At 40.7% G+C, this 26066-nt stretch overlaps 1 protein-coding gene across 3 annotated transcripts in view; it reads right to left on the reverse strand.

Annotated features, from left to right (window-relative positions):
- PINX1 (PIN2 (TERF1) interacting telomerase inhibitor 1) overlaps positions 1–26066 on the reverse strand; it is a 64607-nt gene that overhangs the window by 5767 nt on the left and 32774 nt on the right. The window lies entirely within an intron of this gene.

A 26066-nucleotide genomic window follows, 5' to 3' on the forward strand; every position in this document is an offset into this window, starting at 1 on the left:
ATCTGTGACTTATGAAATAAACAAGCCAAAGAGGCAGCAGAAGTTCAGACTTGTTTACATGGATACTGAAGCACTCAAAAATAACCCTTTGTGGCATACCCTTTTCCTTGGCAAAAGTCACAAATGACTCTTGGAAGTGTCCCACATTTTACATTGCTATTTTTTTAAAGCCTTGTATGAACTGCAGGTAACCAAGCACACCCCCCTTGATGGGAAAAGCTGAGCAGGTTAAGGATTGTGTAGAATCCTTACCAACACCTGACCTACAAGATGCTTCTTGAATGGGAGGTAATCCACAGCTATTACAGTCAAACGTGGCGAGTATGACAGAGATACTTCACTGCTTTTCCATTCATAAATGCACAGATAGATAACAGCATCCACTCTACCTATGCATCTTGTATGTGAACTGAAGTGACTATAAAATGCAACCAAATCAGAGCAGTAATATTTCACGCCCACTTTCACTGGCATAAAGTGATACACGGGGTGAAGGCCAGGAGAAAACTGGGAGATATAAACCCACTTGTCTCAACACTTGATAGTTATTGCATGATGGTGTAAATAAGTGATCTGGCTCTCTTCAGGGCATCATTAAACTTGCTAGCTGAAGTGGGGTTTGTTAGGGTTTGTGAGTAAGGTTTTACAGGTCTGACTCCTTATGCATCCATAACCTTTACCCACATGAGCAGAAATGCAAAAATTTGTGTCATTAGTGATGCATTATGAGTGGCAATTTCCTCATACATCTGCTTTCAAGAGAGCTATTCCAGTGGAACGAAAGTAACACTACACTTGAGATTCCAGTAATGTTTGTGTGGGCACTTAAAAAAATCAGGTACTTTTCTTGTAGGAATACCTTGTAGTGCACCTTAAGGTAAGTTTATGAAGTAACTAAAACTATTTGACTTCTGGCAAAGAAGTCTGCAAAGAGATGTTGAACATGGAGAAAAAAAAAGCATGTATCTACACACATCTATACATACAGGTTACATTTGAAAGGGGAGCCGCAGTAGAAGTTTGACAAGACAGAATCCACAGAATAAATGGACTCAGCTACGTTTGTAGTCGCTCTCTTTTTAATAAGATATACCTCTCAACCCAAGCAAGCAGCGTTAGTGTGGATCAAAAATAGATGCCCTGCTAAAGCAGAGTTAAACAGGTCGCTTTCTTTTCCTTTTCCTTCTACCCACAGCAGGATTTTGACACCTTGTATTGCAAAATGACAAACAGCCTCCCAGATTTTCTGCCGCAGATGCCAGCCAGAACAGTTTCCCTCTCCACCCCAATATGTAAAACGTACTTGCGACCAGAACACCAATTACCCCCAGCCAACCAGGAAAGGGTTTTCTCATTCCCTTGGTGACTTCAAGTCCTGACAACTTAATTACTGTAATTGAAGGCAAATATTACTTGAACTCTACACATTTCTTTTATAAAATACATTAGGCATTAAAAAAATGTTCCTTTGGTTAAGCTGAGGAGTTCAGAAGGTATGCATGATCCCAGAAAATAAGAACCTTGCTCAGAAACTCCTTTATTGATAAGAGTTTTAATAACCACGGGCCACTGAACACAGAACTAACAGGGCATGGAGACAAGCAAAGAGGTGCCAACCCTAGAAAACCTCTCAGTTTAGGAAAAGCTTATGTGAAACCATAAATCACCTGGAAGGGCTGTTAAATGCCAGAAGTGTTCCCCCTCCCGTGATGTACCTGTCCGAGTAGCCATGGGAACACCGCTGAACTCTACAACGTGGGTTTTCTCTAACCTCTCGACGGGAGACTCACTGTGTATGCAATTCCTCCCCTGCTTGCCCCAACACACGCATATAGAAGTTTCAAAGAAAAATAAGTTATACATACTTAAATGCGTACTGTGCTGCTGCGACTTCTGAAAAGCAATTTATTACACAAGATAAAAGACAGAAAGAAACACTCCTGCTCCAAAGAACTGATGATCACCTACAAGGAAAAAAAGCAATCGTGCTGTAGCGGGTGGGAGGCCTGAAGATTGGGCTTTGGAGGCGATATGTTTGTCCACACCATGAGTTCCAAAATTGCCAACAAAATCGGGCTGAGAAGATGAAGTTAAAAGGAGTTGGGAATACTGGCCTCAATGGAATTGGTAGGATGGTCCCAAGCAAGAGAAAAGGACTGCCTGAAACATGGTGTTAAATGTGGAATGATTAAGAGGAAACAATAGGAAAATTCAAGGAGAGGCTGGGAAGTGCACAGGAAAAGATGAAGGTCAATTATAGCCAGAAGTCCCCTGTAAATATCATCTGTTTATGTAATTAGTTAAATGTATGGAAAATAATGTGAAGCACATAAAGCACTCTATGTACCACCGGTTTTTTTTCTGCCTGCTTTCTTCACTTGAGACACACAATGCTGATTTAATCATTCAGTTAGTACACTAAACTTATAGAGTGAAATCCTGGTTCCCTTGACTCCTGCAGGATCAGGAGTGCATCTCTAAGGCCTCATACTCTCAGAGCGCCTTTCAGCCACAGTTATTTAGGGAAGAAAAAAAGAGGGGATTATGGTCAATTATATAAACAATTCACATCGCATCGTGAAAACAGTCTGGTAACAGTAGAAGGCCAAAGTGGAAAGTATTTGGACACCTCATGAGATCAAATGAGTTTGAAACCCAAATATCTTTGGAGATTTAAGACCTTAGGTTGAAGAATTAAAATCCAAAAAGAAAAACTGCATCCGCATGCTACTCTGGGAGGAAAGGGGAGATCGAACCAATCAGCAAACACAAAGGATGCTAGTACATAAGCAACAGAAGCAGCTCGGATCAATTCAGTGAAGTTTCCCTCCTCTTCAGACTGCAAGTGTTTCTTTCTTAGCACTTAAAGCTTAGAATAGGGGAATCAAAAAATCTGCTATACAGTCTCAGATCTGCCACATGCAAACTAGAATTACTTAAGTAATTTCACATTCCTTTGCCTTCCTCATTTGCAAATGAGGGGGTACTAATTCACAAGCAATTTTGTTAGCGCAAATTCACAAAAATGACACGAAAGGAAAAGTACAGAAGGAGTGAGCATAAAGGCAGAATAAAGCTAAACAATTTCAGTAGATTCTCACTTAAATTACAGAAAATGGGCTAGATGAAGTAAGTAGAGGCTAAACCTCTAGCCTGAGTTACAAGGCAATCACACAATCATTCATAGCTTTAAAGTACAACCACCCCTTTCTGCAGTCTGGCTGAACCACAGTGATGAGCTACTTTCTTGTCGAGAAACCATAACAATAAGATTAATATAATCCAGTTCTGTTTCTGCTACTTCAGATCCTCACTGCAGAGGTGCGTTGGTATGACCCCCATGCAGTGCACAAAACTTGACAGGCAAGAACTGAGGGCATCCCTGTATCTTTCTAACCCAGGTCTAGCTCTAATGGAGAGAAGCACAGCAGATTATTCATGAAGAGTCACTCTGGAGCTTTGCAAACATTAAGGATGACAGAGTCTTGCTTTAAGGAGTTGACAACTTAAAGTTAAGTAAGAGCATAAACATTTGGATTGGGATCAAACAGGCAAGAGACTGAACGACTTGTAGCACGATGAGTTTAAGCAGGATTAAAATAAATACATGCAAAAATAAGGACACGTATCATCAGTTCTGAAGTCAATTCTGGCATAAGAACAGGTACCCAGGAGGCTCTAATGTTTTCAATTTACCGGATTAAGATTGGTATACTGCAGACAGCATCTTATGAAGAACTAATGATAACCAACTTCCAATACCGAAAGGGCTGATGCAAAGAGAAAAGGGGACAATTTTCCCTGTGCTTATGAGGAAGAGGACAAGCAGCAGCAGATGTAAATTACCAACATGAAACTTTGCTAGTAGGAGAAATCTATCAGTATATATGTGAAGCCTCAACAACCACTGGGAGTCTCAACCACTGAAAGCAACTCAAGACAACTATCAGGAAAGCATTAGGTAGAGTTAATCCTTGCTTGGAATGGAAAATGGAAGATCGGGACTCTAGAAGCATCTTCCAGCTCTGTAATGCTTTAAGAACTTAAACAGGGATACAATTTGACCTCCTGGTAATAAAAGAGGGTTTAATGAAAGAGACAAAAAGCAGGAACACTAAACCTGGAAAGAAATGGTAAAAATTCAGGTCACCCGCAATTTCCTTCTTTTGTTGACCCTGGTATTCTAATCACCAGGATAGCTCACATAACCATAGCAAGGTTTAATTTTATTACTATTTATACTGAGTGCCAATATAGCAAGGAATCCACTTACGGGAAATGGAATGAAAATCCTGAAGGTCTAATACCTGGCTGGGCTGTAAGACATGATAGCACTTTTTAAAAGGACAAGTTCCAATTACTATAGAGAAGCACTTTCCTGTTTGACTGCATTAAAATAAGTTCTGTGCTAGAATACATTGAAAAATCAGCTGCTACCTTGCAGTTGGATATTAACTACTACAATCCACATGAACTATCAGCTCTGTCTCTTACCCAGCAAGGAGAAGGAGAGAGGTTAGGAAGTAACTCATGGAAAGGGGAAAAGGAAAAACCTTTTAATTCAACTGTTTTCTCCATGGAATTATGAAGATCCATTTTTACTACACCTGCCTCCATCTGCAACTACAAAGGAAAGAGCAGTCAGACTGCTCCTCTTGCAATTAAAAATGCCAAGGGATTTTACTGTAGTAAGTCTCTGCTTAGAATAATTTTGGGGTTATATGCACAGAATCATTGATTGGAAGTGGCCTCTGGAGGTCTTCAGTCCAGCCTCCAGCCTGGAGCAGGACTCCTGCCAATGCTAGACTAGGTCAGCTTTTTGTAGTGGAGTCATGGAAACCTCCAAGGACGGAGGTTCCACAACCTTTCCGGATACCTGTCCCAATGCGGCACCATATCCTAGTGAGGAGGTTTTATTACCACATAATAGCACCTGTTTCATTCTACTGTATAAATCCATAGATGCTTGGTTTTCAAGTACATTTACATTGTATCTGCTGACTCCACTTTTTATTTTAGTTTTAAATTCCATGGTGAGGTGTTTCTATTAAAACTGCATTCAAATTCTCCCAGGCTGTCTTGTAATTCTATGTTATATTTTTGCCAAAAGCTCATCCCTCAGCAAGTGGCCAATTTTAGCATTTTCATTTATTCTTATAATTCACACATTACTACTGCTAAAATAGAAAGCCACCATCTCTCTTGCTGAATGTAATCTCTAGGTATCCAAAATGCCATTTGCTTGTCATACAAACAATACATTTTTACTGTCGTACGACGTACGGGATCCCAGCCTGTTTCCATCAATGAAACGGGTGCCGTATAATAAGCTGTAATACTTAGCCGGGTTTTGCCTTCAGCCTGAAAACAACAGCGTAACAGGAAGCAATGGGGTTGCAAAAGTTCAACGGATTAAATTTTGGCCAGAGACGTGATTACAATGATAGTCATGGGGATTCATTCCAGCTGTCATTATCAGATCCTGGTCAGTCCTACAGTACTAACAGTTACAATATTAGCAGTTACACCACCTGTATTTCTAATGTCAGCTTGGGAACCCTGATACTGTGTCGCACAGAGCATGCAAACTTCCTCCTACTGTTCTTACACTTTTCAGGAAAAAAAAGCAGTCATTTAAGTTTTAGCAAACAAAGGCAGCGAGTAAAATCCCTGGGCAGAAGGCAGCCTGTGAAAGGCTAAGGGAGAATACACACATTGAGATAACGCACAAGAGGTGCAGAAGACTGAAGGCACATAGGGAAAGAGTTAAAAAAATCAGCACACTGCAGAGAAGAAAAATCCTATTCATATCTTGAAAGAGAAACACTTCGATATCCTTGTGACATCTCATTTCACTCTAGCTACACTGCTGAGGCCAGCAAAACCTCTTTTCCTTTGCATTTCCTTGCAAATTACATCTGTGCCTTAGACTGAATATAAACAAAACTAAAGGAAGAGATTTCCCCTAGGATCTCTCTATTGGCACGATACAGAGATCCAAACATAGTGACTTCATCTTCCCAGAAGCACCTAAATCAATTCTAACCGTTCTGTTCTCACCTTGAATAACAGAGGAAGTATGGTCCGGCAAAGCGAGCACAGGACTGGGAAGGTCATGTTTCCCAAGTTCTCTCCCAGCTGGTGGGAAACGCTGGAGAAGAAGTTATTCCCTCCGGCTCTGGCACAGGCTATCAAAGCGCAAAACATGCCTTATCAACTATATGAAACTCACAGCAGAGCTAAGAGTTTCATTAAGTGTTTGTAAAGTGCTTTGAGATCCTTCAAAGAGGTATCACCGATGTACAAGGCACTACGCAAGTACTGAAATAACCCCGCTGTTCCACTCACCTGACAGTGCTACGTGGCTACGACACTTAACAGCGAACAGACACATCACAATTTTTGACTGTTCTGCGATATACCCGTATATAATCAAATCATCAAGAGACTCTCAAATAGAGTATTTCAAAGGAGCGGGCAGGACTATAACCAAATCAGTGCAGACTGGTCTTTTCATCCTGTACCCATACTCCAAATGTCAATGCCTTCAAGTGTCCAGGACAGTCATCCCAGTAGTGTAGGTATTGTTCACGTGGCAGTAGTACTGTAAGGCACACTCAGAAGCAATCCCAGTCTTCTTCACACAGTAGTGTACCACTGTCATGTCATTCCCTAGGCACTTTTCATTATCCCTTTGTAATGTGTGTGGAATAGGCAGCTGCTGTTAATCCCTTCTAATCAGGATTCAGAAGACCGAACCCTTCTTGATTCTTGAGTTCAGGATTTCTTCCTATACCCCACAGATCCAGCAGAAACTGAATGGACTACATGAGAAGCAATGAATGGGCTTGGCCAGCCAAATTGTGACTACAAGCAAAGTTATTAACAAGGGCTCTGAAGATTTAAGATGCCGAGATAAGTCACTGAGAGAAAGAACGGAATAAAAATCATTGGAAGTACCCAGAGGAGAGAAAGGAGTTCTGGTAGGAATTCTGAGAGCAAGCACAGTCAGCATCACAACTTGGCTTCTGGTGGAGGAAACTACATGTACTTTGAAATCTGAAAATAACACCTGCCTACGTAAAACTTCGCTTCTATCTCTTTTCTAATAATAAATGTAGAAAAGCATACCTGTGTATAAATAAAGTGCTTCTAGGAGCATTTGAAGTAGATAATTTAAATGGCCAAACCTTCACTCCTTTCCCCTTCCCCTTAGAAAATGCTTCTCAAAAGGAAAATACACACTTGAAACTCTTCTGCTTCTTTGCTCTGAGAGGATAATATGCTAGAGAGCTGACCCACGTATCAAAATCAAGTCAGACCTCTGTGCAAGGGTACAGACATTTCCTGTTTTTCAGCAGAAGCAGTGGCCGAGGAGCTGCTGAGAAATACCTTGTGTCACTTTTTAGTGACTTATTTGTTAAGTGTGCCTTCATCATGACTTGGTTCCTTTTCTCTAAGCAGGTGTGAAGAAGTATTCGCAGCACAGGAAAATGAATCAGAACATTACAATTTAGAGCAGCATAGACCATAAATACCAGCAGAGCCCTCCTGCCTGAAAGCGTGCAGACTAAAGAGAGATGCAGAAAAACAAGACAAACAGCAAGAATGAGAACTAAAGTCTGAAATACAATTGCATGGACGTGTATGCACTTTTTTTTCTTCTCTCCTATCTATAAGGGTCTGAAGAAAAGAGTTTGTCTGAAGAAAGGGTTTTATTTTTCAAGGAATATCACTCATGCAGTGTACCTACAGTTCATAGGGACCTTATTCTTGTTTTCAAGAATTCACACAGTACAGCCCCGCAACTATAACCAAGCCAGGTACAATCTCCCTGCAGCCTTCTTTCATAAATTTCTGCATTTTTTCTTCATTGCTGCCTTTAGTTTTGGTGCTTCCTTGCACACCTCTTCTGACAAGTCAACTCCTCAGACCAATTCAAATTAGCACCCATCCTCTCCCCCCACAAACCAACCCAACTCTTCTACGCTATGCTTCATAATGCTACTCCGTTTTCAAACACAGACGCCAGTGTTTAACTACCCATATTGCCTGTGTCCTACCTTACCCTTTTACTCTCTGATATGTGTAACATCCTGCCCTTGTTCTGTCCATCATTTTATTGTAAGCTCTCTGGGGAAGTAATTAGCCCACATGTGAGCACTATATAACATAATTAACAAATAATAACCACTGAGAAATGTAGGCCAAAAAAGCAAAGTTATCAGAGCAACATTTCTGCAGAGACTTGTATTGTTCTGTACTCACTTGCAGCATTAGATTCCAAGTTCCTGGAGGCACATATTCTACTCCAAGCAGCATAAAAGCAAAGGTGAACACTGTGCTTTAAAGAAGACATAAGATGTTCTGACTTTATTTGGATTTACAGGCTTTGCTATTTTCCACATTAATTACCATTACCAGTAGTAAGTATTTACACAGAACACTACAGTTAATAAATTTCAGAATTTGAGGTGAAAGGCTTATAGTTTGGATCTAAATTACCTTTGGCAACAAGAGGAAAGACAGGATGACTGTAACCATGAGCAAGATGCAACACAAACTTCCCAAGTGACATCATTTAGTATGGAAAAACTGCTTGATGAGGCAAGGACAGAACCTCCGTTCTTGGGTATTCATCCCCACACTCCACAACAGCTAGTAGGAATGGCAGCAATTGTTGCTCTCCTAACAGGGAAAGCCTAAAAACTCCCTCTTATTTCATCAGGAAACAAAATATTTCCCATTCCTGAGGCTTCCTACTGTAGGACAGGTTTTTCAGCCTCTTGCACACTTGCTAGAAAGTGTAAAGAGTCCTGGGTATCCCTTCAACGTTGTCTCTATCCCCTTAATACTGAAAAGTAAGTCTGGCGGTTAAGGTGCCTTTAAAGCAATTAGACAAAGGTTTCTAATAAGCCTGAAGTAGACTTCCCACTTCATGGGGACCTGGGGAGCTAAGGAAGCATAAAGAATGATGAAAGAAGGGAAGAAAAGGAGAAAGGATGAGTTTGGAGTGGTTATTGGGATAAAGAAAGATGGCACTTGCAATGTACAGACGAGGAATAATGTTCGGAAAGAAGAGGGATAAAGTATGTGATTACATCTCCACATTTCTCATCCTTATGTTAGCAACCGTGACCATACTCTGAAATACTGATTTTAGATCCAGCAATAGCTGATCTTGGCTTGAAACACCAAATTAAGGTGGTCCCTACTGAAAACATGACAGTGAACAGACTACTTCAGCCACAAGGCAGGTGGAAAACTTGTCATCGAGCAGTTGGCACTACTTTATGGGTAATCCCTGGAGGCTACAAGGCTGCATAGGTCATGCAGGCGCTTGTAGCCTGAGCAAGACAGAGCACATATGTGGTGACCTGTAACAAAGATGTTGGCTTTTCACGGTCAGTTTGTGAAATCTGGAATCTTTGGTAGAACTTTGGCTCTATCAACCTGCAAGACAACTCATTTGTTTTAACCTATGCAAGCAAGCCATTTGAGGAGAGAATAGCTTAGACCAGCATGTACAGTATCTACATTACCAAGGCCTGCTTCAATGCCAAAGAAAATCTTAACTATCTAAGTGAAGAAGACAGGTCTTGTGCTTCAAAACTGATAAATAGCCATATGACGCTGAGATAGTTTGTACCCTCACAGTCAGGGTCTTATCTCAGCTTTTCTGCTCATAGGCAATCCAGCTCTGATCTCCCAAGCATTAAAGGTGAAAACATTTAGTTTATTTGTGTTTCACATCTGTACCAGTCCAGACTGCTCTTGGGTTTACATTACTTTCCTCCCCTGGGAGTAAAGAGCCTCACTTTCCACCTTCAAACCCCTCCTCAGACTTCCATTTCCTTTGGCTTGCTTTCCATGGCTGACCTTTATGTTTCTGCTCTGCTTTTCTTGCCTCCCTTCGACTTCTGCACCTTGCAAACCATAGCCTTCATTTCACACCCTTCTTTGCTGGTTCCCTTCCTCCTTACCTTTTTTTTTTTTTTGGTGATGGTTGCTCCTGTAATTTTTACCTGGGTGGATTTTAAAGACACACATGTCTTTCATTATGCTAAGTATTAGCTTTATGGTACTGCATAAAGATTTAGCGGTAATGTAAAAAACGACAGTGAGAAAATCCCCGTGCCTGTAATTCCAAATAGATTTCCTAGGATTTTATTATTAACACTTTATGTAATGGACTAAGGGGAGTGAAGTGCTCTATGGTTGCCCAGTGAACCACACAAAACACATAACCTGTGCCTCAAGGGACTTGCAGGTTACAGCTATGAGTGGGTACAAAACAATACAAATAATTGCCAGGTAGGCAATCCCGCGGGCAGCGTGTGTTCCAATGCAGAACATCTCCTGGCACAGGAGCTTTGAAAAAGGAGTGGGAATGGGATGCTTATCACATCTTAACAGCAAACTGCTCCAGGAATAAGCAGCAAAATGAAGAGAAGACTTGGAAGGAAATGTCAGATTAAAGGAAAGACTGACTTGTTCCCAATGTCTCATTTGTTCCTAATACTCCTAATACTGTCTACAGGTAAGCAAAGGCAAACAGCGTCAGCCACAGCTGCTGTCTCCAGTCCCTCAGCCGCGTCGTGGGAAGCTGTTCTGTTGAGAGGGAAGTGGTGTTGGTTGGGGTCTCAAATCCCTGGTGGAAGGCTTGGAGTAGTTCACCTAGATGTCCTAAGTGTACTGAAACAGAGAGAAACCAGATGCCAGCACAGAAATTATTGCTTTATGTTGAGTACTAACAGGGTGTAGAGTAGAGAAAAGAGGAAAAAAGACCCTTGCCCAACAGACCTGAGTGGCCCAGCATTTAGCAAAAGTGCAGAAGCTTTGAAAGATTTTCTTTACCCCCAATTAGACGCTAACAATCCACCCTTAAAAGCTGCTTTCTACTTTTGCTTTACCTCCTTTCAGTCAACCATCCTACTACCCTGCTCTCCTTTAATTAGGTGAGCCCTCTGCTAATCCCTTCTGCTACCTACAAAAGCTGGGTGGTCCCTCCATCTTGAGCAGAGCTCCACCAACAAGTCAGCCAGTCTCAAATCTCGGCAGTGACTCAGCAATGCCAGCTCAGTTTTCTTTCCTTCCTTCATTACCCCACACTTAATGCCGTAAGAAAAGCCAGGGGGTGGAGCCACAGAGTTTTTAAAGGAGTCATTCCAAGCACAGATGAAGGTCACGGCTACTCCAAGATCTGAGCTACGTTTTTCATTTACAAAAGGATAGCTGTAGTAACTCTAAGCAAAGCAACTTGGCTTCCTGTGGCTTTGCATCTTGTGGCTGGATGACCCCATATATAACGAAGCGCAAGTTCTGATAGAAGCTGTTCCTGTGGTTACGGCATTCATAACGGCTTTCCTCTGTGTGGATTCTCTGATGTCTAATAATACAGTTGAGCCCAGCTGGGAAAACAATTTGTCTTTCCTCTTTATGCGACCATTTATTTTCACAAAGTGTAGAAACTTAATATTTGTAATGCTGCCATCTGTCTATGAAATGTGGTTGAAATCAGTGAGAGAGGCCGGAATAGACAAATGGAATAATCATATACACTTAATTGACCTGGAAACCAGGCTTAAAATGAGGTAGCACTTTAAGTAGTTAAATGATAGCAAAAGAATGATAGTGTTGATAAATGTAAAGTAATGCACTTGGGTGAAAGATAGCCTAATGTTAAATAGTATAAAAATTAGGAAGTCAGGACATATTTCAGCAGTCCATCCAGCCTGCTACTGACAGATCTGCATGTCTAAAAATGTGGTATACATTAGTAGTTGAACAACTTCAAAAGCAGCATACCATACAGATACAGGTTAAAAAGAAAATCCATGTAATGCTGATAAAAGAAGTCGAAAGTCCCCAACAGTAAAGTGTGCCAGCACTGCTTACCATTAATGCACATTCATACTACCTTTAAACTGGTTTCTCAGACATATCTCCTTCGTGAGAACATGATTTGTGCTAAAAGGTAGGTGTTGATTTAAGATGGAAGCTCAATGAGAAACAGGAAAACAATAATGACAGCATAAACCACCACTAAAGACGATTTAGAGTAACTGGCTGATTTTGTGCTGAAGCAGACGAGAAGCAGTCACAGAGTCTGTTCCACCACCTCTGCTGCAGAGGAAATCACCTCTGGGAAAGGGGCAATAACATACAAATGGAAGTGGTGAGGCTAAGGTGCAGATGGCAACCATTAACACGACTATTTTTTCAGCAATCAACACCTCTTGAAGAAAAAAAGAATCCATGCTAAGTCATAGGTGGTAAGAAGCCAACACACCACTAAAGAGAAGGAATTGTTCAATTATTATTCTGGATATGAGCACTGCAAATTCAGGCACTAACATCCATGTTATAACCTGTTATCAACCGCAGCATGTTGAAGGGATTAAAAGCTAACGTCGCACCACCATTCCTCTTAAAATCCTGTGCCAGGCCAGGGTCTTCCAATTTCTCAGCTTAAATATCCACACAGTTGCAACATCAGACCAACTTTGTTCCTAATGAAAGAGGTGATTCACTTCCTTTCAAGGAGCTACACCGTAAAATGTTGATTAAAGCGCCAACTGCCCCCAAAATTTAAAGCAGAGCAAAAAAGAATACAAAGTGAGGTATAAAAGAAGATGGGAGTCAAGGGGAAAATCAAAGCAGAGAATTCACCAGGAGGTAGAGATTTTATCAAAACGATTGGTTCATTAGGCAGAAAATTTGACTGTGCATTAACACCGTACAGTAGTGTTTTTCGTTAGTGAGTTCTTCAGGGCAGACACCTTTGTCTTTATACTTGTAAAACACCAATTAGTATCTTGGGCAGACTACAAACAAATCAACATTAAAACAAAGCAGTGAAATAGAACCATTTGTATATCCTGTTATGCCTGGAGTCACTAGGACAGATTCAACTCTCTGGAGAGAGACCATATTCTCTTTTCTCTAATAGTCTTGCCCGTGTGTGCTGCACATCTGTGGTAGTTAAAAAGCACAAACTTTGATTTATCTCTCTGCTTCAGTTCAGAAGGAGTTCACCATAGGATGCCGCTCTGGGAATTCTTGTTACACTTTTCATGTATGTGTATTCAAGCTAGCTTTAAATTAGTATAATCGCAGGAGCAGAGTCCTCTGCAAGCTGCAAAGCACAAGCCACCCCTGTGGCATCACTGCTTTCCCTACATGAAACTGAAGGTATCTGTTACACATCCTCTGAAGGGATATGGGCATGTTTGGGAGTTGAAAGACTGCTGGAATGGTACTGGAGGAATATATAGGGTGGAAGGAGCCAGGCCTGGCTCAGTCTTGTCCATATGATTGGACTGGGAACGGTCCCTGGCACAAACTATCTCCAGAAGCGTACAGGGGGCTTTGTCTTGGAGAGAAACAGCTCATTCACTTTGAAGCAGAGTTTGGGAGGGAATTTACTTATGTGGATGACTCGTCACCAGGATCCGGGAGGGAAAAGGAGGACCAAGTTATATCAGCAAAGGCGCACACAGTAACTCAAGAGAACTTAATCAAAAGCCACCGCAAGCTTCTCTTTCAACCTGCCCTACCCAGTACATCTTCCCCCACTGCCCACGCACACTTTCTAAACTGGAAAAGCCATTTAATATTGTTTAACTCCCTAAAATATATTCAGAGGAAAGGCCAGACACAGCAAAAATCTGTTGGTTTAGGGTCGTGGTAATGGTTAAGATTCTGTACTACAGATGCAGAGTCTGAGCCTTCCCAATTCACACTAAAGGCTGGCCCTTAGTAGAAAGATGGTAATTTAGACTCATGATTGAAAAAAACTGAAAATATGCCAGTCACATCTGTCTGGCATGCCAGAAGCTGTTAAAACCCTAACCAAGGCTACAAGTAAGAATGCATGATTTGGGGTTTATGATTCCTAGAGCAACCTTAATGTCAAAGGTTGGAAAAGAACAGCTGTCTTATCTCTGTGTTCTACTCTCCGTGGTAAAGAAATAATGATCTTAAATAGTAGCAACAGAGATGAAGTTTTAAGAGTTGCAAAAGCCTTCCCATGTTTAGTCAAGCACATAACAGACTCTGCAGAGTTTGTGGAGTTCATGTAAGAGGGGCACCCATTTAGTGGTTTTTTAAAAACACATCTGTCAAGACACATGTGAGCAGAGCTGATCCCTCTTAGAGAAAAGGTGAGGGATTTGATGAGCCCTTAAGGTTCCTTCCAAACTTATCGCCTATGAAAAGAAACCTAATGCACAGAAACACAGAAGAGAGGAATTAATAACTGCATCCTACGAGTGAAAAATGGTTCCAGGTGACTTTGCATCTTGTCCTGAGAAGCTCTGGTGGACAGCAGCTTGGTAATAAAAAAGGGTGAGATTTAGAGATCTCATGAAAGAGTTAAATATTCAACAGGTAATATCTGAATTTTGAAAGAATTTGGCCACCAGAGCTACTTCCCTGCAACAGTTAGAAGAAGCTGCTGCCAATGTTAACATCAGAAGGCAGATACTGACAGGTTTTTTTTGCCCAGTCAGATGCCGGTATTGACACTCATTTAGACAAGCCAGTACAAACACGCATAAAAGGACATTTTCTATAGCAACGGCTTCTCAAGTAACTACGGAATTTACTGACAGTCATGAAATCTCTGGCAGGCGGGTGGAAGGCGGTGGGGTTAGCTTCCCAAATGTCCTGGGGCACGGAAAAGCTGATGAGACTCACGTAACAACGGTTCCTACCATGCTGCTGAAGCCTGGGTAGTTTGAGAGATGAGGGACAGTCTCCACGAGCTGTGCAATATGCAACAGGAATTGCTGAAATTTAGTAACGTGTCCTTTCGGACAGTGGCCAAGTGATGTGAAGGATGGGTGATAAATTACAGTTGCAGGTCAGGCTCCTCATGAGAGGACAGAAATTTTTACAGAACCAACAGCTACTTGAATTTTTCTTTAGACTGGAAAGCAAATGGCAAGTTTCCTTACACAAGAGTTACTGACCAGTTGTTAAAACTCAGAGCAATAAACAGTATCCCTTCTATGGGAAATCCTCAAAACGCTTTACCAGTGTTCGACCTAAACAGGGCCAAACTATTGTGAATAAGGGGAACTTGCAAAGAAATACAAGCAACAAAGGTATGAGTAACAAAGGGTGGATAGAGTAACCATCCAAATTTCTGGCTCTGCATTTTATGCCCCAGTTCATAGCACACCATCTAACCAGTCACAGGGTAACTCTGTGCTAGTGCAGAAAGTAAAACTGATTCAAAGGGAGGAAGCTGATCTAATTTTGCAAAGTCTAGGGGAAGGGTGAGCTGTGCACAAGGTGCGGTATGTTCCCTCGCAGGCTGGGATTTCACACCCAGTGCTCAGACCAGTTTCCAGTTTTCCTGTCTTGAAGAAAAGGGAATGTGGGTGTAAGCTTGGAGCTGAACTCCCAGCTCGAGCTGCTCTGCTTCTCAGAAGACCAGCCTCAGCATCCCTATAGTTGGGTTTTGAATCTGCAACTGTCAAAATTTATGCCTTTAGTCCACCACTAGTTTGAAGGCAGAAGAAAAACTTAGTCTCAACAAATTTAATCTGGTCTCAGATTCGCAGCACTTTAGGAAAATATTTTGCAACTTTCACCAGCAGTTGTACTTTTGTCTTTAAAGCAGAGCTGAAAACAATATGAATCCCAGAGAGCTGATAGCCATGTGAGAAAGACAATGTGAAAGGTTCCAAGATGATTTTTTTAAATACCAGAAGAGAAGGTCTGGGTAGGTAGCTGACAGTCTGCTATAGATGAGCCAATTCTATAGGGTACGATTTGCATCTGATTCATGGGGACTGGAAGAGAACTAGAAAGTTGAGATTATAATGAGATTAATCATACGACTCTAGGGATCCCATTCATCTCGCTGCTGAAGGGTCCTAGAGCCGCTTTGTACTATCTGAGCTGCATTTAGGAAGTTATTTGGGGTTCACTGGGACAGGAACATATCTGATTGGAAGGAGGGAAGAGATAAAAGTTTGCTGGTTTTCCAATCAAAGCCAGCCCGTATCAAAGTTATGTGACCACGAGCTGAGATTAAGGACTGTAGTAAACCTCAAAATCCAGACTAGAGCTGAAAATCTTTGGGATTTAATGCTAATAATTCATACGGCTCTCACATTTACCAGGAGTGACAGTTAAAAAAATAATAATAATTAAAAAAAAAAAAAATCAATCAATCAATCTGGCGGAACCATTCTGCATCCTGAAACAAAGGGAAAGGATGAGATCATACCTATTTCTTCAGCCTTGGTGAGGTCTCAAAGTTAACGTACGAAACAGATGAGGAGACTCTCATTAGCAAGGCATGCCAACGTCATAGCAATAAATAAATGTTCAAATAATAAGGCTGCACCTTCAGCTGATGTGGCAGCATACTACACTGCTGTCAAACGTGGGCAAACTGCATTAGTCCCAGGATCCTTGGGTAATTGAAGATCTGGCACCACGCTTACCTGAAGGTAGACTTCAGAGCACAGCCACTATACAAAGTGCTGGGTTGCCAGGCAGGCAGTTAATTAGAAAAGAAATACTGTGCACTTCCAAAGTCTCTTTCCCACTGTGATCTGCGTTGAACTTGGCGTTATCATAGAGTTCTTGGGCTGTTCTACTGATAGGGACACCAAGGCCCAGAAAGCAGTGAAGCAGCTTGCCTCACACTGTATAGCATCAGTATTTGATGTGAGACTCCTGGTTTTGTTCCTGGATTTCTAGTCCTGGGCTTTGGCCACTGAGATACATTTCCACATGTGGCCAGAAGAAGAGCTGCAAGCTGGGGCTTCTTGTGCCTATCTTAATGGTGAAAATTAGGAATGAAATCTAACTATTAAGTGAAACAGAAATGAGCCAGTCTAACTAATGCATAACTGTGTTTATATTTTTCCAAGAATTGGTTACTAACCTAGAGTCACAGCACAGACCCTGGCTAAGATCCTGAGGTCCAGTCACGCCGAGGCTCAGGCAGTCCTGGTGGAAGGTTCTCTTTGCTCCAATTCACATTCCGTTTGACTTAGACCCTTCATTTCTAGGTCACATAAAGACAATACATAAAAGAAAACCTCTGATGTTCATCTATAAAGACACTTGCTGTCCAAATAACCCCTTCTTTGAGGACAATTTTTGTCTGACCTTTGTTCCAAATCTGATAGCACAACTCTGATTTTTACAAAACTCTCTTAGAAAAAACAGTTTAATTTTTTTTTTTTTTTTAAACTCAATTCACCTTCTGGTAGAAGTCTAAACAATTAGGAGTCATGATGAATTTATGCCCTTTGGGAAAAAAAACCCACAAAACACTACAACGTCTACAAAGATGTCTATTGACCCAGCAGTTATCAGAAATGTGTTTGTTTTTTTTTTTTTTTTTTTTTTTCTGGCACAAAAACAGCTTTCTAAACAGCCAGTGACCCACTTTCACCTAGCTGGCCTCTGAAGTTGAGAGAAGATTCATACCCTCTAGACGTTAGAGGCTCTGTTTGAAGTCACTGCTGTCAGGAGATGGTCAGTTTACGTCTCCTGTCCTAGGACAGGAAAAGGATGCACTCTCAGCTCCATGTGTTGCAGTGAGATAAGCACAAAGATTTCTGTCCTATGCCCTTATCAGCTTTTCCTGCTACTCTCCAGAACAGACACCACCAAGACTGGCAGTAAAAATTAAACTTGCTTAAGCAAAAGGGAAAAAAAGAAAAAAAAAAAGAAAAAGAAAAAATCTCAAGTATTTCTCATAACTGTAATCCAAAAGGTTGATGTTTTGGGAAAAATTTCATGTTAGGATTTTTGGGAGCACTGAAAACTACCTAAAATCTTCTGTATCCTCACTATAAACTGATCTCCTCCTCTGACACACCCAGGATGACTTACATTTTAAAACATATCTCACTAGTTAAATAGCAGTCTTTACTACATAAAAGATAGAAATACTCCCCTGGCAAATAAAACCAATTCGCTGGCAAAAGGACATTTCTTGCATATGGAAATTATGTTGATGTATTAAAATTTTTCTTCCACCGTTTCCTTTGGTTTTCATTCTCTCTCTGCTGCTCCCTCCTTCTCTTCACGTTACTTCTGTCCTTCCACCTCAGTTTCTTAGTGTGCAGAGGACAGGCTAGACAGAGCCTCCAAGGACCTTGGTTTATCTCCTATCTTTCCAACACCTGCCCACATATGATGTAATTTATGGGTGCTTCAGTCTCCACCCTCTATAAAACTGGTGTTACTTCTTGTTAAAACATTGTCATCCACATGTGAGATGGACTCACCATCACAGCAGCACGTTAGTCCAACAAAGGGATTTTACAAAGTTAAAGGTTTCTTTCTAATCTTGTGGAAGACGTGGTTGCACTTCCCAAATTCTCCTCAAATACTACTCTGGTGGGTGAGCAGCACTGTCAGGATCATATATCCATGCCTATATATGTATGTTGTGTTTTTGATGTCCACTGACACAATCAGTTTCACCTTCCAGGGATGGTGCAAACTGCCTGTACAGTGCCGGCCCAGGAATCAGACCCCACCATCCCTGGCTTTACACCAATCGCCCAAGTGATAGCGAGTGGCATTGACATTCATCACCCCAACGGGACAGATACACATCCCAAGTGTCCCTTTAATACATCAACACCACTTTAGGAGGCATCCTCAACTAAGACTTGAACATATAGGTGATAAGTACCTTTCAGATAGAAACCAAGTTCCCAGTCTCTCTACAAAGCCCCATTTGCACCTACCAACGTACATAAAAACAAATACCGTTTAGCATATACCCAGATATCATTGCCACATGGCATATGTCAGAAACATCAGCAATTGCTCTTATGCTCCTCCTGAGCCCTCAATATACATCATTATTAAAATTATGACTGCTGACCACCTATTACTGCCTTTCTGAAGTACCAAAACCCAATCCATTCTCGCCCACAGAAAGGAAATAAAACAGCATAGTCATTTTACACATTTAAACAACTTTAGAAAATACAGCACATTTAATTGCAGCAGCTATTAAATACACATCATAGAAGTCATGGGGTGCCATAAAAATGGGGGGAGCACTTTATTGACGTGCAAGATATCACTGAAAGGCAAGCCACAAGAAAGCCATTGGGTAGTTCAAGACTCCTGACTTCTAGACTGACTTCTGCTACTAATTTCTTGTAGGACAAGGTGTTTTGGGTAAAGTTTAAAATAAAAGTTCAGTTTCATTTTTAAAAGCACACAAGATCCTCAAACATATTAACTTTCCAGGTGACTTAAAGACCTACCTACATATCTACACAGAAGAACATCTGGAGATCCAAAATGAACACAGACCACTGAAGCTATAATCCATGTATTGGTTCTTTAGTGCAAGCAGGACTTTACTGTTTGGTAAACAAAGCAGCTTCTAAAATTTTGCTTTTAAAATTAATGTGCTCCTGATACATTTTACCCTTAAACCTGGCTCAGGATCCTTATTAAGGTGAAAAAAATAATTCCCTACAACCACGGAATACCAAAACTTACTTTGTTACTCTTACTGCTATTGAGTAAAGTTTTCAAAAAGGAAGATGTTGATATAGTAGCATTTCTCTAAGTCACTCTGCCATTTCTCTTTAAGTTCTACTACAATAAAGAAAAGTTTACTCTCTCAAATCTCCTCCAATAATATGAAAATATGGAAGACTGATGATGAAATGATCCTTGGGCAAGACAAGAACTATGGCGATGGCATCAAAAATGTCAAATATTCCTTCAAAACCAAACTGGAATGAACCAAGTATTTAAAGACCCTATTCACATGAAACCATCAGCAGCATTATGGACAGCATTCTGGATAAAGCAGCATGTGTGTGTATGTGCATGTGCCTGGGTGTGTTTATCCCTAGATATCAGACAGAACAGGAAAGGAAGAGCTGAAACACTTGTCCAGAAAATCCTCAAAAAGTAAACACAGCCAGGACAAATTTAGAAGCTTTACTTAGCTGTAATATCAAAGGCAGAGTTGACTGTAAAAGTAACCACCTCTCAAGAATGGCAAAATAAACTTATGCAAGTCTCAGGAGGAAAACGCTGATCAGAGACTGGATATTGTTAACTGCTGCTGTTTTGGGTAAGTGAGGTCCTTTTTGACACTACTAAGATAGTCTTGTCAAAGAACAACAAAAATGAAAAGGAAAAAAAAAAAACAACCCAAAAGACAGACAACAGCCATTACAGGGGAATCTGTTTGGCAAAGCCGGGCTTTGAGCTGGTGTCTAAAGAAACAAAACTCGGAATGAACTTCCTAAAACATTTTTTTTTGTCTCCTTTGGAAAAGCAGTATAGGGCCTTTTACAAATTTCAATAGTCTGATTGGCAACTTCTTTCTTGATCAAAGCAAAATTCTGAAACACATCTGAAAAAGATTTTCTGAAAAAAGAAAAAAAAAAATCCATACTCAATTGAGAAGAAAGCTTCCCTAGCAGAAAGTAGGCTATTTGAATTTATTTTTTTTAAAAAAGGAGGTTTCCATCAAATAAAATGAGCCAAAAGTGACACATTTTAATAACCTCTGTCTTAAAGACATGCAGTTTACCTAGACCTATACCCATTACCTGGATATGATACCAGTGTAACTGAAATCATGGTTTGAAACTGTATGCCTTTATATACAGCGTAGATTAATTTGCTTACATTACGCAGAAGAGGATTTACCTTGGACTCTGAAAAACACCCGGATCTCTTCTCTTACAGTAACCATAATCACAAACTTATGCCCAGAAACAGCGTGCATTTAGATAGGAGTGTGGCATCTGCCCATCTCTGCCAAAAAAAGAAAGAAACAAAACAAAACAAAAAAAAGAAAATCCTACTCTTGGTTAGCAGTATGCCTTGAAATTGCTGCTACTTCACCTGGGGAAGTCTACCTTGAGGATTTGGTAAAAGCAATAAAGCATGTGTGTCAACATGATCTATACCATCCAATGGATAAAACTGGCTTCAGAATTCACCCTCGGAGTGCCAAACTCCCGCTGTCTAGATATTCACAAATTTAAGTGATGTCAAGCAATTTCCCTTGGCTTAAAGTAATGCCAGTAGACAGACACTCTGACGCCAAGAGAGGATGATGGCGAGATAGTACGTCCCTCTCATTTTCACAAGAACTCGAGGGAACTGCTCCCATATCTTTTGCAGAATTAATCAAGATAAGTTAATGTGTGATAACATGTATCTGAAGTGCTCTGAAGGGAAGAAAACCTGAGCAGCTTCTGTCTCTCCAGGATTAACTGTAACAGCTCTCCAAGAAACACAAAGCTTTCCTTCCCTGCCCTGATCCACCCCCAAAACAGAGTTCATACTGTGGAGTCAGAAACATTGAGGATGAAACTATAAGGTATGTCACAGGAATGCGATGTGATAGAGAAGCATCTCGTAATACAAAAGCATTAACATGCTATTGATGCTTTTGCACCCTGGCACAAAAAGTTTTTACTTAACCTATAAATACTCCTCCTTCTGTTACTCTTAAAATACTCCACAGTAAAAACACATAAATGGTTTCTGCATACACAAGCATAGACATTTTGAGGTATTTCAGAGAGGTCTAAACTATATTTTGTTGCTACAGCACTAATGTGAGGCTTTTTATGTTAAATGCAAAAGTCAGAAACTATTGGAACATTTGACTTGTGAGGAAGGTAGGAAACTGGAAAGAGGTTTTGACAGCAACCATGTAAACTGGAGTAAAGAGAGACTACTACCTCTGCACACACGCTTTTCTCTCTGTAACCCAAGCGTACCAAGCAAGCTGTTGTCTTCCCAACCAGTCTTGCCTTTTGTACGATATTCCTTTTTATTCTTCTAAAAGCTCTTTTCACAAAAACAGAATGAAAAGACAGGTTTGACTTCTACTTGCTCTGTAACCAAGACTTTAGCACGCTGGTTTGCGAGACACTAGAAGGTGGGCCATGGGGTGACTGCAAAAGCCCCACATGCAATCGGTTCACACACAGCTGACGGGGACGAGTCACTGCATGCAGGCAGACACAGGCAAGAACCAATTCCCCACAGCAGTCAGTACCTAATTAAAAAGCTAACTGAAACAGTAAAATGAGGGTTTTGTAAGATAATATGGTTTTGCTTACTTCAATATAAACTACTTTGGTACCTCTCTCACCCCCAGCTGCCAAACACTTGGAGGTAAGATAGTCTGGAGGATGTTTCTCTCAAAGGGGCTATGGTCCTTTGATTAAGAGCTTGAGAAGTAGTGCCTTCCCCAGTGTAACACAGCAATTAACACAGTTCTCAACCAGCTATCAGTGTCTAAAGACTCTACTATCTGTGTAGCTTTATTCATCACAAATGAGGTACTTTGCAGATTCAAGAAGTCTTCTAGCCACATGACAGTAACTAACACACCAGGAATCACACGCTAGCAAGCAAATATCTGCTTCGAGTGCTTTGAAGTGTTCAGAGGGAATTCCCAATGAGTGCAATGAATTAGATCTAATTAATAAACCATGCTAGCAAGACATGGTCTGTCTGTATATTTGTGCTCACTACCACTTCTAGGCACATACAGGCGCAGATGTGGTGGTAGGCAAGCACCAGGCATGTGTACATTTATACACAAGGGTATCACATATAAAGAGTGAGATAGCCAAAGGCGTCTAAAAATAGCACCAAGTATTTTTACAGAAAACACTATTTGAATGGAAAGCTCTCATGCTCCATTTTCTCACCTGCACTGTTCACAAGGTGACATATATAAGAAGCATCCCTGATGGCATGGATTAATAGAGCAACTTCAGAGGATGAGTTTCTATCCAGGTATTTATATCACCTCCCATTGTGAGCTGACTGTACTTATATAAGAAACTGTAACCCAAAAAAAGGCAGAAGTGTCAATGCATCAGAAATGAAATCAAATAGGGAAAAAAATTCCAAATTTGTCTGTTTTGTATGCAGGATACGGAATATGATATTTGTATGTTGGATATGGAATAGCCTTCTAAATGAAAGGTGATTTGACCAGCATATTTCCCTGAGGCATAATTTGCCTCTCTAATAAAACAATAACTTCCCACTGTGCAGTCATGAATAATATCACCTGAAATAATGCATATTTCTTTAATCCAGGAATATATGGAAGGATGAAAAAAACATTCCTACGTATAATGAATGAACAACAAAGCAGCAGGGCTGACATCAAAAACTGTCTCTTCTTTAGTACTTCTGAGTTATTCTTGCCAGAGACTAATAGCGAAAAACTAAAATCTTTCAGCTCCAGGTGTGTGAACCTGAGTTTCAAAACCTGTATTACACACAGAGGTAATTTTCAGAGCTAAACACTAAACTGTCACAGAAGTCTACGCGTGCTGGAGGGCTTACTATAACTCGGGTCCACAAGAATATTTGGGTGTCCGACCCTTTCAGCACCTTTGTGCTTTTGCATACTGATGCCATTTTAACTATGTGGCTATGTGTTACGTTTTGCATAGGACGTCCTCTCGTGCAGGTCAGACTTCTTCAGAGATGAATCTGAGCTTTGCAGTGAAAGAGGCAGCGCTTTATAGAACCACATCTCATCTGGTACAAAATGCATAGAGCCAAACAAACAAGAGTTTTTGTGGTTAAATTAGCTGAACGCTGACCTGAGAAATTCAATTCTACTTCAGCCTTGGCCACAGAGCACACTGATATGAAGTCATGCCCTTAATTTCGGTTTCTCTTTTTACAAGTGCCTGTCAAAAACCTCAATCTGAAAATGATTCAGAGCTTTTCTTAAGTCAAGTGTAGTAGTACTGTGGATACATGCAACTCTATGATTTGAAGTAATATGAAAACAAAAAAAGCTGATGTCTCAGCTATCTCAAGCTGCAAACCTAAAATCAGTACACATCTATACTGCATCATACAAAATGGGGCAGCTGTACCCAAATTACTCCTAAGAAGAGATCCTGATAGGTGCTAGTTTCCTAAAACAGGCCAGGGCACTGTATGCAACCGTCATTTGGCCAGGGACTGTGCTTCCAGTTTAAAAGCATGGAGAATCAGAGGCCAGTGAACAGGCTGGTACCCCAGCCTTTTAAGTTTACTATTAAAAAATACAGGTTTTGAGCTTTGTTTGCCATCAAAAGGTTGGGATTGCATCCTCTTCATCTCATAGCAACATTGTGTGGATTGGGACAAGTGAGGGGGGAATTCTCCTTGCTCAGCAGCCTCCTCCAGATTTAGACTCATCCTACTTCAGGATACAGCAAACTGTCCTCTACAAGTACCTGATCTCTTCCCCAGACCATAGAGGAAATGCTGAAAAGAAAGGATGTAGATAGTACTGTAGCAAACAATGTAGAAAGCCAGCAAGAATATTCATAATTCTGTCTTCTGAGCAGCATTTGAATTGTATGTAGTAAATAAAGACCAAGGCCACACCCTAAATGAAAACAAAATACTGAATAGTTGCTCATTATGTGAGTGCTATTTCCAGAGAAATGAACAGTACATAATTATGTAATTAACAATTATGATTGTCTAAATAATCTCATTGTAGAATTGGAGCGAGTCAAGTAAAACGATCAATCTCAGATTCAGCATTTCTTGTTTTTTCAGTACTTACACAAATTAGTATTTGAACTAGGTTCAATATAATATATTCTGTACTGAGAAATGTTACTATATAATGCAGAAAAATGATGAAATAAACATTAAACTCCTAACTGTACAAGAAGTGCATTACATAAAGGTCTCTAGGAGACGCAGTCCGATCCACTTCAACCCACACAGGCTATAGGCACAGCCAACTCAGATCCACACTCAGCAGCCAGCCCAAACTCTGTCTGCAAGAACATGCAATCCCAAGCTTATGTAAGTACAAGCATGAAATTCGGCTGACAGCTTAAACATTCCTTGTGTGACATACACACGTGTCCTATGTACGGAAAAAACAAAAAAATTTGATGGATTTTTTTTTTTTTAATTCAAGTACTGTTAAGACAGCCTACTGAAGTACATGTAAACTTTTTAAAGACATCAGAGGAACTTCTTTCAAAACCTTTCCATAAAAACCCACAAGAAACGTCCTTTCCCCCAAACAAATAATTTTCAAATACAGCGCTTACGACACCAGGCAGTAATTGTGAAACATTTCAGAATTTTGAGTACAGCCAAAACTCAAACGTACACTTGATTAAAAACTAATTGGAAAAAAATTTATATTGGACTGTTTGACTCTTTCCACTGTGGAGCTCACTTGCCTACACTGAAATTTAGGAAGCCACCCTATATAAGTTATGTTAAAACAGTAGTGGTTTTTACAAGTAAATATTCCATTGTTTGCCTTATGAATGGATTCTTTTTGTCAAATGCCCCTTCAAGAATCTTCTGAAGACAATGAAATTTTTAGTCTCATGGTTTCCACTTCAGAATGGACAAACCCCAACTTTTCTTTCAAATAAAGCCAGCTATTCCTCCAGGCGATGACATTACCTCTGAACCATCCAGACAGGTGCTGAAATCAGTGTTGCAGGGCTTGCAAAACAGAAAGTCACTTCCCACTCAGACGGTTAAAACCTGTCTGTAGCCTGTTGGACTCCTCGGAGCAACTGGATGCTCCAATAGTTTTGGCAACACACATTCCCATTTTCACTGGGGTTAGCCAGAACAAGATTAGACCACATTCCTGTTAGCCGACTCTGGCCATGGTAATCTACACTTGTGTAACCTCAGGTACAAAGGCAGAAGTTTATCTCCACGTCTGAATGCAGCTAGCTCGCTTTGCAAAACCACCTGCAGTGAAAAGAGCAGCTCAATGAACAGATCTCCAAAGAATGGCAGCTCACTGAAGAGAGAGTCCAAGGTCATTGGCTTCATACTCAAAAAGTATACTTATTTTAGACATACTTTCCTTAGTATCAGACAAACATTTTAGAGATGATTTCCACTATCAAGCATTCACGGCAGTTAGTCTCTACTGCAGCAGGGAAACACCTAGCTGCTGGAAGGAAGCTTCTGTGAGACAAGGTCTTCATTGCAATAATATCCTGGTGATGGAATCCATCTGTCCAGGAAAATGCAAATGGCTACAGCTGCAAGAAAACCCCTTG

Source organism: Ciconia boyciana, chromosome 3 (assembly GCF_034638445.1).
Source record: "Ciconia boyciana chromosome 3, ASM3463844v1, whole genome shotgun sequence".
Classification (NCBI taxonomy): Eukaryota; Metazoa; Chordata; class Aves; order Ciconiiformes; family Ciconiidae; genus Ciconia; species Ciconia boyciana.